This window comes from Triticum aestivum, chromosome 6B, assembly GCF_018294505.1.
Source record: "Triticum aestivum cultivar Chinese Spring chromosome 6B, IWGSC CS RefSeq v2.1, whole genome shotgun sequence".
In the NCBI taxonomy this organism is placed as follows: Eukaryota; Viridiplantae; Streptophyta; class Magnoliopsida; order Poales; family Poaceae; genus Triticum; species Triticum aestivum.
Window position 1 is genome coordinate 289,168,836 of NC_057810.1, and position 11,043 is coordinate 289,179,878.

The following is an 11,043-nucleotide window of genomic DNA, read 5'->3' on the forward strand; positions in this document are numbered from 1 at the left end:
ATGGGAGGCGGGAGCAGGCAGTCGCACCGGCGCTGGTTTGGGCGGCTGGAGCAAGAAGATCAGATATTGAAGAAGCAACACGGTCGTTGGATTAACATCCAACGGTCACTACTGCTGGAATTGTTTGTGGACTAAGTTGACAAAGCCTTTCATACAGGTTAACCTAGTAGACCAACAAGTCAGCCTCCAATTCTATCCCAAACAGCATACAACCTGAAATTTCTAGCCAGAGTCAAATTAATTTTAAAACTAAATATACCTTAATTTAAATTCACCCGCACAAAAACAATGAAATTTAAAATATCAAAATCCAAAAGAAAAAAGTATTTTGGAACTAATTGCTTGTTTGCTTTAGTTTTTCATTTTACAGCCCATTTATTATTACTTATAGCCCATTTCTTACTACTTATAGCCCATTTTCTGGGCAAAATGCATCCTTCCTCGTCTTGAATGATTTCCGGCCCAGAAGGGCGTAGAAAAGCAAGTAGGCCTACGTTGGTTATTTTAAAAAAAACAAAATAGCTCGCTAGCCATTTTCAAAAAGGAAAAAAACAAACTGGGTTCGTCATGTGCTAAACATATGAAATAAAAGCTCCCGCACAACCCAGTTGATACCCTTTGAGGGAGTCCTAGATTAGGGGGTCCTCGGACAGTCGGACTATGTACTTGTGCCGGACTGTTGGACTATGAAGTTACAAGATTGAAGACTTCGTCCTGTGTCTGGGTGGGACTCTCCTTTGCGTGGAAGGCAAGCTTGGCAATTCAGATATGTATATCTCCTTCTCTGTAACCAAATCTGTGTAACCCTAGCCCCCTCCGATGTGTATATAAACCGAAGGGTTTAGTCCGTAGGACCATAACAATCATAATCATAGGCTAGCTTCTAGGGTTTAGCCTCTATGATCTCGTGGTAGATCAACTCTTGTAATACTCATATCATCAAGATCAATCAAGCAGCAAGTAGGGTATTACCTCCATTGAGAGGGCCCGAACCTGGGTAAACATTGTGTCCCCCGCCTCCTGTTACCATTAGCCTTAGATGCACAGTTCGGGACCCCCTACCCGAGATCCGCTGGTTTTGACACCGACATTGGCGCTTTCATTGAGAGTTCCACTGTGTCGTCACGTTAAGGCTTGATGGCTCCTTCAATCATCCACAGCCAGGCGATCCAGGGTGAGTTTTTCTCCCCGGCAAATCTTCATATTTGGCGGCTTCGCACTGCGGGCCAACTCGCTTGGCCATCTGGAGCAGATCGATAGCTACGCCCCTAGCCAACAGGTCAGGTTTGGAAGCCTGAACTACACCACCAACATCCGCAGAGACTTGATCTTCGACGGATTCGAGCCCATGTCAGGTGCGCCGAACAGTCACGATGAGCATGACTTAGATCTGCCAACGGATGGTGTTCGGGAGATCATACCTGCAGCTGCCCCGGCTCTTAATCCAGAGTAGATCATGCCGTCCGAGGACGGGTGGATGGACCCCGCCATGGAGGCTGCATGCTCATTGGTGACAGAGCCGAACACAGACTTCGCCTCCAATGAGGTCAGTGTCACCGAACCCTCGGACTCGTATCCGACCATAGGCTCCGAACCGCGCACATCCATGCCTATCGAATCTGATTGGGCACCGATCATGGAGTTTACCTCCGCGGATATCTTTCAGCACTCGCCCTTGGGCGACGTACTAAATTCACTGAAATCTCTCTCCCTGTCAGGAGACTCTTGGCTGAACTATGTCCGGCTTGAGTCGGAAGCGGACGACGAAGGAATTCGTTCCCCACCCACCACCCACTTAATAGCCACTGTCAACGACTTAACCGACATGCTTGATTTCGACTCCGAAGACATCGACGGTATGGACAACGATGCTGGAGAGGAACAGGAACCACCGTCCACAGGGCGCTGGACAACCACCTCATCATATGATATATATGGTGGACACACCCAAAGAAAACGATGGGGATGAGGCAACGGAGGATAATCCCCTTGACAAGCAATCTAAGCATCAACATCATCGGCGCTGCTCTAAGCCTTGTCACAGCAAAAATAGCAATACCCGCACAACAGACAATAACGCACCGGATAATGCCGAGGACGAAAACAATCCCGCCCAGCCATGCTTCGAGCAGGCCGAATGGGAGGACGGTTAAGCTAGCCCTAAGGAACAAGCAATGGATGGAGAATCAGAGGATGACAATTACATGCCCCTCTTCAAGGACGAGGTGAGCCTCGGCGACGAAGAATTCATCGTGCCTGAGGATCCCGTCGAGCAGGAGCGCTTCAAGCGCCGGCTTATAGCCACTGCAAAAAGCCTGAAGAGAAAGCAACATCAGCTTTAAGCTGATCAAGATCTGCTAATTGATAGATGGACTGAGGTCCTGGCAGCCGAAGAATATGGACTCGAGCACCCTACCAAAAGTTACCCAAAGCGCAGGTTGCTACCTCAACTCGAGGAGGAGACATTAAAGTCTACACTACCAGCGCAGGATGCGGCTGACCGACCACCTCATGGACGAGACAAAGCGGCGTATCAGCCCGAAGTCCAGCCCGCGCCCCATCGCCAAACAAGCAAAAACACGAAGGCCTGGGGATACACGCATGACCTGTGAGACAAATTGGAAAACAAAGCAGGTCAATCAAGATCAATCTACGGATCACGGGGGCGCGTCTCAACGCGCGATGATGACCGTCACGCTGGATATACTAAAAACAAATCCGGTCGGGCCGAATACAACACACCAGACTCATCTAAACTGCGTTGTGATGTAGCCCGGCATAGAGGCGCCGCACATCCCCTATGCTTCACTGATGAAGTAATGGATCATGAATTCCAGAAGGGTTTAAACCCGTGAATATTAAATCATACGATGGTACAACAGACCCCGCGGTTTGGATTGAAGATTTCCTTCTCCACATTCACATGGCCCGCGACGATGATCTACATGCCATCAAGTACCTCCCACTAAAACTCAAGGGACCTACTCGGCATTGGCCGAATAGCCTGCAGGCAAACTCCGTTGGCAGTTGGGAGAACCTGGAAGACGCATTCCTTGACAACTTCCAGGGCACTTATGTGCGACCACCGAATGCTGATGACTTAGGTCACATAACCCAATAGCCCAGAGAGTCAACCAGGAAATTCTGGACTCGGTTCCTAACTAAAAAGAACCAAATTGTCGACTGTCCGAATGCCGAAGCCCTATCAGCCTTTAAGCATAACATCCGCGACGAGTGACTCGCCCGAAACCTCGGCCAAGAGAAGCCGAAGTCCATGGCAGCCCTCACGACACTCATGACCCGCTTTTGTGCGGGCGAGGACAATTGGCTGGCTTGTAGCAACAACACATCAAGAAATCCTGGCACTTCAGATGCCATAGATAGCAACGGCAAGCCCCGACGCAACAGACACAAGCGTTGCAACAATGGTGATAACGCTGAAGACACGGCAGTCAATGCAGGATTCAGTGGCTCTAAGTCCGGTCAGCGGAAAAAGCCATTCAAAAGAAACAATCCGGGCCCGTCCAGTCTGGACCGCATACTCGATCACTCGTGTCAAATCCACGTCACCCCCGATAAACCAGCCAACCACACCAACATAGAATGTTGGGTGTTTAAATAGGCCGACAAGTTGAATGCCAAAAACAAGGAAAAGGGGCCGCATAGTGATGATGATGAGGAGCCCTGGCTGCCGAACACAGGAGGACAGAAGAAATTCCCCCTCCCCCCCCCAAGTGAAAATGGTAAATATGATACACTCCACCCATATTCCCAAGCGTGAACGGAAGCGCGTACTAAGGGACGTCTACGCGATGGAGCCAGTCGCCCCAAAATTTAACCCATGGTCTTCTTGTCCGATCACTTTCGATCGCAGGGACCATCCTACAAGTATCCGTCATGGCAGTTCGGCCGCCTTGGTCCTCGACCCCATCATTGACGGATTCCAGCTCACACGAGTCCTTATGGACGGTGGCAGCAGCCTGAACCTGCTCTATCAGGATATAGTGCACAAAATGGGTATCGATCCCTCAAGGATCAAACCCACAAAAACCACCTTTAAAGGTGTCATACCAGGCGTAGAGGCCTGTTGCACAGGCTCAATCCCACTGGAAGTGGTCTTCGGATCCCCGGACAACTTCCAAAGCGAGGAGTTAATCTTCGATATCGTACCCTTCCGTAGTGGTTATCATGCACTACTAGGACGAACCGCATTCGCTAGATTCAACGCGGTGCCACACTACACCTATCTCAAGCTCAAAATGCTAGGACCTCGCGGGGTTATAACAGTTAATGGAAACATAGAGCGCTCGCTTTGTACGGAGGAGCACACTGCGGCCCTCGCAGCAGAAGTACAGAGCAGCCTTCTTAGGCAGACCTCCAATTCAGCAATAAAGCCCCCGGACAACGTCAAGCGAGTCCGAAGTACCCTACAACCGGATCGTCCGGCATGTCCAGAGCTCGCCTAGCAATTCGGCCTCCGTCCTAGTCCCAGTCAAGCGGTGAAATTTGTGTCGCGCGTACATAATTACGCACTTAAAATACCATGGGCATAGGCGGAGGCACGGCTACATACGGTCCACAATGCGGCTCAACCGTCCTAGGATCCATATATCTTCACACCTTTTCTTTCAGGTCCCTATTTTTAGGAGGCTCTTCCGATAGCCCGACTATCGGACCCATAACGGGACAGAAACACCAAGGAGGCAAGGAGCTTTGGCGTACAAGGGAATCCCCAGGTGGTCTCTGATAACGATCACTATACCTATTTTACATACCCGCACGCAGCTCGCTCTTGGTCAGGACGTGTCAAATAGTCCTATTTCGCTTATCACACTACTTGTATACATATGCCTTGACGTATTATTCAAATGACAATGAAAAATAATGTACATCGTCAGCTTATTGTTACATTTCTTTATCTTTTTCCTTGACTGTTTATTTATTACAAATTGCACCCATACATTCTGGTACGTTCAGTCCACCAAGGGCTTCAGTGTACCCCATAACACGGCAAGAAAAGTCCGAACACTTTCGACAGTGCGGCACCCAGAACTTATAGCATTATATGCATCAGCTCCGAATCTTGTCTTGGGTCAATAGTTGGGTTTGCCCGGCTCCCATGATTTGCTGCCTTACATTCCGCTACATCGGCTAAGGTGGCACAGGGAGAACTACTGCGATTGTGTCCCGGTTCTTCCGGACGAGCACCTCAGTAGAAAAAGCCGAAAACTGACTGTCATGATGCGGTGAGAGCTGGTCGCTGTTTGAGAGGTCTCAAATCCTTAAAGATTTTTTCTGCTTCGGGCGAGGAATCGGCCTTGTCCGATTTAGGCGTGTATAGTGCCCCAAATTCGGCCTTTCGAATACCAGGGGCTACGCCAACATTTAAAATTATAGACTTCTATGGTTAAGTGAGAGTGATAAAGCTGTATAGTCCGATTACCATGTTTGTTGCGCTAAACACCTCCCTAAAGGACCAAAAATTTGGATAAAGAGTGTTTAGATTTATCTCGAACACCAAGGTACTAGTTACATGGGGGTAGAAGCCGACGACTGGCCAACTCTCAGATTTTATAAACGGCCGCACATAAGGTAAAATTTTAAATCAACAAGCATTGTATAGCGCAAATGAACTTGTTTTCATAGTACAGGATCAAATGAGTACATTCATTCAAATATTACATCCTTAACACATTCCTCCGCCACAAGGCGGGCGCCCTTCAGGACACTGTCATAATACTTTTCGGGGTGGCGATGCTCCTTGCCCTTTAGCGCCCCCTCCGTTACCAGCTTCTCGGCATCCATCTTTGCTAGTGCACTTTCACGTGGGCGAAGGCCCTGCGCGCACCTTCAATACAGACTGACCGCTTTATGACTTAAAGCCGCGGGCAGGCATTTACAAGCCGCTTCACGAGGCCGAAATAGCTGCTGGGCAGGGGCTCAGCAGGCCACAACCGGACTATAAGGTCTTTCATGGCCAGTTTGGCCGCCTTGTGCAGTTCGACCAGTTGCTTCAGCTGGTCGCTCAAGGGCATCGGATGTTCGGTCCCAATATATTGAGACCAGAACAACTTCTCTGTCGAGCTCCCTTCTTCGGCCCCGTAGAACTCCACGGCATCCGATATGCTACGCGGCAGATCTACGAACGCTCCTCAAGAGCTCCGAATTCGGGTAAGTAAAAGGAAAGTCTCCTTCAGATGCTTGCTTTGCATAATGAATGCCTTACCGCCGCTATCTTCTTGGCCGCCTGAATCTCTTGGAGGGCCCTGTGGTCTTCGGCTTTGGCATCTCGCACGCTCTGGAGGGCCTCAGCAAGCTCGGACTCTCGCGTCTTAGAGTCACGCTCTAAGGACTCGTATTTTTTAATGAAATCCTGGAGCTCTTGCTGGACCTCGTCGACACGGGCCTCTTGCTTCTCGCGCTCGGCGTGTTTCTTGGACGCTTTGTCTTCGGCCTTGGTCAGCGCCTTCTTAAGGGCCGCCACTTTGGTCGAGGCCCCTATTAAAATTCATGACGCTCCTGTTAGCGTCAACAATTTTTTCATTATAAATATATAGATGGGGTATTGTGTACCTTTGTTTTCCTCGAGATGCCTCTTCACGAGGCCGAGCTCTTCCTCGGTCCGCTCCAGGTCCCGCTTCAGTCCAGAGACCTCCACAGTACGAGTGGCAGCGGCCAGCAGCAACGCCTGCTTATTCACATAGACATATTCTGATTAGACTCCTGCGGATGTTATTTGATCCTCTGTTCGGCCTTTCTTTCCGAACACCAAACATAACATCATGGGCTACTGTCTATACTGTGATATTTTCTTACAATTTTATTACTTACCTCAAAGCCCGTTAGGAGGCTGGCACATGTTTCGGTCAATCCACTTTTGGCGGACCGAACCTTCTCAATCACCATACTCATAAGAGTACGATGTTCTTCATCAATGGAAGCACCTCCAAGCGCTTCCAGCAAGTTGTCCGATGCCTCTAGATGGACAAAGGTCATCGGCACGGGCGGCTCGCCCCCCTTAGGGAGGGGCTGCCTGCCTGTATCCGGAACCACTGGGGGTTCCGGAGCAGTATCCGGCTGGGGGCCAAACTTGCTGCAGCCCCCGTCATCCGAATCCATGGGGGTCTTCCCTCCCATGTGCCTGGTGTCTGGGATTTCGCCTTGGGGCGTCTCCAGAACTGTCTCTCCCAGGTCCGGCATCCTATGAGACAACACCTCGGTGTCGTCCACGGGCTTTGGGGAGGAGGCTGTCGGGAGTGAATCAATATTCATCGCCTATAGGCCCAAAGACCCATCCGAAGAGGATACGTCGATGTGGGCTTTGGCCAGACTGCAGAAGCATGTTTGGCATGATAAGAAGCAATAAAGCAAAACATACCGGAAGTATTATAGTGTCTAGATACTTACGACTTAGCCAGGGGCTTGGCCCTGGGTAACCACTCCTTGCCACTGTAGGTGGCTGCGGTGGAGTTGTGCGGAAGGAAGGTCTTCCCTTCTTGGACGCTTCGGTCTCCCCATGCAGGGTAGCCTTTCTCTTCTTTTCCCCCTTGATTGGGGGAGGGATTTCCTTTCCTCCTCCTCGTTTCGTTGGAGGAGCGTGCCTCGGTGTCTTCGGACGATGAGTTCGATACAACCTTACGCAGGAGACCTTTCCTGGTCCCCACGGCCTTCTTCTTGTCCTTCTTCTCTGGCACCTCATAGGGTGCCGGAAACATCATCTTCGTCAAGAGGGGCGATGCTGGATCTTCGGGTAGTGGAGCCGGACAGTCAATCCGCTCCACTAACGCTACCCAGTCCTGTTAAATGGGCATGGAGGCTTAGATTCCACCCGCGAACATGCTGGGAAAAGGCCCATCTTGCAAAATATAAAAACTTACCGAATTGGCGGGGCGCTTTGCGCTGAGTCTACGATCCTCGGTTATGGGCGGAGGTACCTCGGTGGCCTTGAACAACACCTTCCAGACGTCTTCATGCGTCGTGTCGAAGAGCTCTCGTAGCGTCTGGTGTTCGGCCGGGTCGAACTCCCACCTATTGAAAGCCCGTCTCTGACACGGAAGGATCCGGCGGAAGAGCATGACCTGGACCACGTTGACAAGCTTGATTTTCTTGCTTATCATATTTTTGACGCAGGTCTGAAGTCCGGTCAGCTCCACCGATGAACCCTAGGCTAAGCCCTTCTCTTGCCAGGAGGTGAGCCGCATGGGGATGCCGGATCGATACTCGGGGTTCGCCGCCCAGTTGGTGTCGCGCGGCTCGATGATGTAGAACCACCCCGATTGCCACGTTGATGGAGCGGTTGGGTTACCCACACCCGTATTGACGAGAATCCCGTGATAAGGGGACACGATCTCTGCATTGACAAGACATGCCAATAGAACCGCCTCGCAATTTGTGCGGTAGCAGGTTGAGACCAGGTCGCAGCGTGATGTCACGGTATGAAAAGTTGTCAGCAGATTAGATTTGTGGAATATTGTGTTCTCTACGATGGTATCTGGAAATTGTTTTGCAGAGCCGGACACGATCCTTGTGGTCAAGATCTTCTATGGAGTATTCGAAGAAGGAACCCGCCTTGCAATGCCGAAGACAATCTGCGCGCCAGACTCATCGTCATTGAAGCCTTGTTCAGGGGCTACTGAGGGAGTCCTAGATTAGGGGGTCCTCGGACAGCCAGACTATGTACTTGTGCCGGACTGTTGGACTATGAAGATACAAGATTGAAGACTTCGTCCCGTGTCCGGGTGGGACTCTGCTTTGCGTGGAAGGCAAGCTTGGCAATTCAGATATGTACATCTCCTTCTTTGTAACCGACTCTGTGTAACCCTAGCCCCCCTCCAGTGTCTATATAAACCGGAGGGTTTAGTCCGTAGGACAACAACAATCATAATCATAGGCTAGCTTCGAGATCGTAGAGCAGTATCCGGCTGGGGGCCAACTTGCTGCAGCCCCCGTCATCCGAATCCATGGGGGTCTTCCCTCCCATGTGCCTGGTGTCTGGGATTTCGCCTTGGGGCGTCTCCAGAACTGTCTCTCCCAGGTCCGGCATCCTATGAGACAACACCTCGGTGTCGTCCACGGGCTTTGGGGAGGAGGCTGTCGGGAGTGAATCAATATTCATCGCCTATAGGCCCAAAGACCCATCCGAAGAGGATACGTCGATGTGGGCTTTGGCCAGACTGCAAAAGCATGTTTGGCATGATAAGAAGCAATAAAGCAAAACATACCGGAAGTATTATAGTGTCTGGATACTTACGACTTAGCCAGGGGCTTGGCCCTGGGTAACCACTCCTCGCCACTGTAGGTGGCTGCGGTGGAGTTGTGCGGAAGGAAGGTCTTCCCCTTCTTGGACGCTTCGGTCTCCCCATGCAGGGTAGCCTTTCTCTTCTTTTCCCCCTTGATTGGGGGAGGGATTTCCTTTTCCTCCTCCTCGTTTTCGTTGGAGGAGCGTGCCTCGGTGTCTTCGGACGATGAGTTCGATACAACCTTACGCAGGAGACCTTTCCTGGTCCCCACGGCCTTCTTCTTGTCCTTCTTCTCTGGCACCTCATAGGGTGCCGGAAACATCATCTTCGTCAAGAGGGGCGATGCTGGATCTTCGGGTAGTGGAGCCGGACAGTCAATCCGCTCCACTAACGCTACCCAGTCCTGTTAAATCGGCATGGAGGCTTAGATTCCACCCGCGAACATGCTGGGAAAAGGCCCATCTTGCAAAATATAAAACTTACCGAATTGGCGGGGCGCTTTGCGCTGAGTCTACGATCCTCGGTTATGGGCGGAGGTACCTCGGTGGCCTTGAACAACACCTTCCAGACGTCTTCATGCGTCGTGTCGAAGAGCTCTCGTAGCGTCTGGTGTTCGGCCGGGTCGAACTCCCACCTATTGAAAGCCCGTCTCTGACACGGAAGGATCCGGCGGAAGAGCATGACCTGGACCACGTTGACAAGCTTGATTTTCTTGCTTATCATATTTTTGACGCAGGTCTGAAGTCCGGTCAGCTCCACCGATGAACCCTAGGCTAAGCCCTTCTCTTGCCAGGAGGTGAGCCGCATGGGGATGCCGGATCGATACTCGGGGTTCGCCGCCCAGTTGGTGTCGCGCGGCTCGATGATGTAGAACCACCCCGATTGCCATGTTGATGGAGCGGTTGGGTTACCCACACCCGTATTGACGAGAATCCCGTGATAAGGGGACACGATCTCTGCATTGACAAGACATGCCAATAGAACCGCCTCACAATTTGTGCGGTAGCAGGTTGAGACCAGGTCGCAGCGTGATGTCACGCTATGAAAAGTTGTCAGCAGATTAGATTTGTGGAATATTGTGTTCTCTACGATGGTATCTGGAAATTGTTTTGCAGAGCCGGACACGATCCTTGTGGTCAAGATCTTCTATGGAGTATTCGAAGAAGGAACCCGCCTTGCAATGCCGAAGACAATCTGCGCGCCAGACTCATCGTCATTGAAGCCTTGTTCAGGGGCTACTGAGGGAGTCCTAGATTAGGGGGTCCTCGGACAGCCAGACTATGTACTTGTGCCGGACTGTTGGACTATGAAGATACAAGATTGAAGACTTCGTCCCGTGTCCGGGTGGGACTCTGCTTTGCGTGGAAGGCAAGCTTGGCAATTCAGATATGTACATCTCCTTCTTTGTAACCGACTCTGTGTAACCCTAGCCCCCCTCCAGTGTCTATATAAACCGGAGGGTTTAGTCCGTAGGACAACAACAATCATAATCATAGGCTAGCTTCGAGATCGTAGAGCAGTATCCGGCTGGGGGCCAAACTTGCTGCAGCCCCCGTCATCCGAATCCATGGGGTCTTCCCTCCCATGTGCCTGGTGTCTGGGATTTCGCCTTGGGGCGTCTCCAGAACTGTCTCTCCCAGGTCCGGCATCCTATGAGACAACACTCGGTGTCGTCCACGGGCTTTGGGGAGGAGGCTGTCGGGAGTGAATCAATATTCATCGCCTATAGGCCCAAAGACCCATCCGAAGAGGATACGTCGATGTGGGCTTTGGCCAGACTGCAGAAGCATGTTTGGCATGATAA